Genomic DNA, 4,407 nt, shown 5'->3' with positions numbered 1-4,407 from the left:
ACGCTAATAGTTAATAAATGTCGTCGTAACATTAAATTTATATATATAAATAATAATTTTTCTATATATATTTTTTAAAACTTTTAATTATATTTTTAACAATTGAAGTTTGATATAAATTTAAATAAAATACTCAAATAATTAATTATTATTACCATAATTTGTAAAAAAAATTATATTTATCATAATAAAAATTCATATACATACAAAATTTATTAAAATGTAAATAATACATCAAATCCCCATGAGACTAAATAATTCTCAATAAAAATTTATTATAATTCTCAATAAAAATTCATTATTCTCAATGTAAATAATACATCAAATCCTCACTGTACATAATTCTTACAAGCAAGAAAGAAAATAATACCCAACTTGAAGAATTTCTTGTTGCCTTGGTTATCTTATATAATTGTATCGGTTCTCTTAAATATCCAAGTAGAGTTTTAGCCTACAGTATAGAATAAACACCATTAAAGTCAAACCAAAATTAAAATAAATAGAGAAATTGAGGTTGCAAAAGAAATAAAAAGGATGATTGGTTTTTAGTCACAAAAATGATTTATATAAAAATTGTTTTTTTCTTATCAAACAAGATAGCCTCATGGCTTAAGTAGTTAGTCTTAGTTCATTAGGTAAGTGATATGCATAAGATTCTAAGTCCATAGTACTTAGCAAGAAAAGAAAAAAATAATATAGTTATAAATAAAAGCACTAAGAACATAAATATAATAGATCATTAATATGTAACACAAGTATACCAGATAACATTTGTTAAAGTTTTTAAAATAACACAACGAGCGACAAGTAACACAATGAGTTGTTAATAAGCCTAATCCAAATTCATTAATCTAATTCACATTTGAAAGTCTACGCAAAATAGAAAATCATAATTCAGCTTGCAAAACAATTTTTTTTTGCATATGATACATAATTTAGTATACAATTAAATATGCTAAGTCGATTAGGAAGAGCATGCAACAGAGTTGCAAAGTAACTAGACAAGAGTCCGTAAATTTCTAGAAAAACGGGCATCACAACAGTAGCAAATCGGACATCTCCAAATTTTAAAACCTGCAAACAAGGCATATGACAATCCCAGAGAAGTCCAATAAAATCACAGCTCAACTCATTATACTAATTAACTCTCAATCTACTATGAACATACACAATTACATTTTAGTTTCCTAACTCGCAAATAATTTCAAAACTCAAAATAATTAAAATATGAGATAGGAATTTATACCGTAGCGCTCAGGATAGTGCAACGGGCTCGGGATAGAAATTTATACCATAGCACTCGGGATAGTGCAACACAGCGCATGCCGATGGAGACTGATCTGGTGCACCTTGCATACTTGAAAAACCAAATTCAGGTCAAGAACAGGAACAACAAAAATAGTTCACAATATTGGCTGCTTCAGCTGTTTTGCACCGCGCCCTCAGCTGGCAGCAAATAAAAGTGTCATAGATTCAAATAAATTTCTTCATATGAATGCAAACACCAATCAATACACATATACATGAATGCTTGAAATTACAAAAAATATAGAAAGAATTAAGTACCATGCATGAGCTTTAAGAATACACATAAAATGTTTTTTAATAGAATATGCGAATATGTGAATGGATAGTTGACCTTCTTCATGGCCTTTTAAATATAAAAGATAATCAATAAATTCATCAAAGTAGCAAAGTATTTTGCCATAGAAGGGGAGACGAATACAGAGTATAAGCTTACCAAATAGAGAATGAGCAAGGCTATTATTCATAAACCAACTACAACTGCTTTTCTTCAATTTGAATGGATTCAAGTGTGGTAAAGCAGATATCAAACCCTTTTCATTTATGTTCAACTCTGCCTTCTTCATTTTTGTTGGCAGCATCGAAGTGTTTGTAGATCCAATCCTCTCAGAACTGTACAAGAAATTGCAATTCTTATATGTTAAAATCTTTCATTGAAAATTTAAGTGAGATAAAGCAACTAGTGAGGCAAACGATAAAAATAAGCAAAGAATAAAATAAGAATCTAGAATAGATACTTGTGCTCTTGCTAATTCTTTTGATCTTGTATGCTTGCTTTCAATACAGATCAGAAAGTAGTTATTGTAGCTACATTCCATAGAGTTTGACTCTTTTTATTTAAAAGAAATCCATACCCCAAATCTCATATGATAAGTTACAGATAAAAACAAACTTTCTTATACACAACCAGGAAATACATGCAAAAATAATGCATATAGTTGATCAAGCTAGGCCTTCCATATGCATTTGTTTGGTTTTTTTTTTTAATGCAAAGTGCTTGTCCTAACCAAGGGAAAGCAGCAAGAATCAATAACAATAAAGACACTCAACATACAAAGCAAATTAGCCAGTACAATACCACACAAGTCAAACCCTGACCAAAACAAATACACATGCTAAGTTAAATAACAAAGACGCAAAGGAAAAATAAATAAATAACAAAAACAAGTCAAACCCTGACCAAAGGCCACCAAAAAGATGTATTTAGCATGCACACATGTATATAGCTGCACTACAACTACTAGCAATCACATGTAAGTTACAAATTAAAGAAGATGAAAAAGGAAAAGAACACACTGAACACACCCCTCACTATGGTTCTTTAAAATATTTTGTCAAACAGTTTCTATACAAACATCCAAACATTCACAATAATTATTTCAAATAGTACCTTTAGAAAGTTTATTTACCTTTTCTTGACAAAAGTATATGGCACTTCTTAAAGTGAAGCACCTATACAAAAATAGAATAGCATAAAGGACTATCTTTCTCACATGACCTCTCCACCATCAGTGAAAGAATGCCTGAATCAATGAAATAAAAAAAGACAAAGTCATACTTACATACATACAAACCAAAACATAAGTCATTCACTCAAAATACTAAATAATCACCTGCTCAATATATATAAATTTACAAGATTAAAGAGTACACTTTTGCACGGAAACCCCTTTCTCCAGTCAATTTTTTTTTTTTTTTAAAAAAAAAAGAGGAAAATAGTCTCATAAAAGATTATAGTAAACACCACAATTTTAAAATTCAGAACATCATTTTTAGCAAACAAAATAGAGTAAACAAATAATTATAAATATATAAGTATATATTCAAGTGAAGGGACATACCCAGCATAGTCCGTGCTCAACTTCTTCACCCCGGCCAGTGGGGGCGATGGGACCGAAGGAGGCGGCGTCCCGAGCAAGCAGAGGTGGCACTCAACTTCCAATGACCCACCATAGAAGATGAGGATGAGCTCGATTCAAAGGCCATTTATTCGGAAAGGCTAAAGGCGATAGTCGATCGTGCGAGAGGTGCAGTGAGAGGCTGGAGATCGGAGGCATGGAGAAAGAGAGAGACGAGGGATTTCAGAAAGAGAGAGTTAAAAATAAAATAAGAAATAAAGTATTTAAATCAAATAGTGGAGAAATGAAAATGAAAAAGTTGAAGGTTGGCGCCTAAATTTTTTAGTACCCGCATAGCATAATATTTATTTATTAGTGTTAGATTTTAAATTATAAATACTATAAAATTAAAATGTTTTCTTATTTATAAAAATTAAATTAATTTTTTTATTACAAATAATCAATTTATTTATTTATAGTTCAAAATTTATAATGTATGTAATAATAATAAATATACTTTTTTAATACTTATTTCACACCCAAATAAATTATATATATGTATAATTAAATGTGTTAAAGAATAATATAGTTAATAATATAATTAATTTTATAAATATGTTAAAGAATAATAAATTTAAATTTTGATATAAAAATTATTATAAATACAAAAAATAATAATATGAAAAATTTAGAAACAAAAAAATCTAGTTTTAACTTTTTTTAATAAATACATAATTTTTATAAATATATATTTACATAATTTAGTTTATTTTTAAAATTATACTATTCATTAATTTTTTTACAATATTTTTCCAATTAATAAAACAACTATATTTTAACTAATACAAATTTTATAAATATGTTAAAGAATTATATAGTTAATAATATAGTTAATTTTATAAATATGATAAAGAATAATAAATTTAAATTTTGATATAAAAATTATTATAAATACAAAAGTAAATACAAAATTTAGAAACAAAAAAAATCTAGTTTTAAAAGTTTTTAATAAATACATAATTTTTATAAATATATATATTTACATAATTTAGTTTATATTTTTAAAATTATACTATTCATTAATTATAATTTTTTATTTGAATTTTGGCGACATTTTATGACTATCGGCATTGGACTTTTATTAACTGTCGGCGTTGGGGTCAATAGCGACATCTTTTAACTGTCGGCATTGGTCTCAAATTAACTGTCGGCGTTGGGCTCAATAGCGACACATTTTAACTGTCGGCATTGGTCTAGAATTAAC

At 27.6% G+C, this 4,407-nt stretch overlaps 1 long non-coding RNA gene across 4 annotated transcripts; it reads right to left on the bottom strand.

The window, feature by feature from the left end:
* Positions 1–221: 221 nt before the first annotated feature.
* Positions 222–3,381, bottom strand: LOC133782754 (uncharacterized). 4 transcript variants are annotated; one of them, XR_009870694.1, is made up of 5 exons: positions 3,147–3,381; positions 2,715–2,828; positions 1,742–1,917; positions 1,247–1,446; positions 222–451 (listed from the first exon to the last, which is right to left on the bottom strand). It is a non-coding gene; the product is annotated as an uncharacterized LOC133782754 (long non-coding RNA). The 4 variants fall into 4 exon arrangements; XR_009870695.1 differs by having other exon boundaries at positions 1,247–1,357; XR_009870692.1 differs by having other exon boundaries at positions 222–1,446.
* Positions 3,382–4,407: the final 1,026 nt, after the last annotated feature.

Source organism: Humulus lupulus, chromosome 6 (genome assembly GCF_963169125.1).
Source record: "Humulus lupulus chromosome 6, drHumLupu1.1, whole genome shotgun sequence".
In the NCBI taxonomy this organism is placed as follows: Eukaryota; Viridiplantae; Streptophyta; class Magnoliopsida; order Rosales; family Cannabaceae; genus Humulus; species Humulus lupulus.
This window is presented reverse-complemented; position numbering and strand designations above follow the sequence as displayed.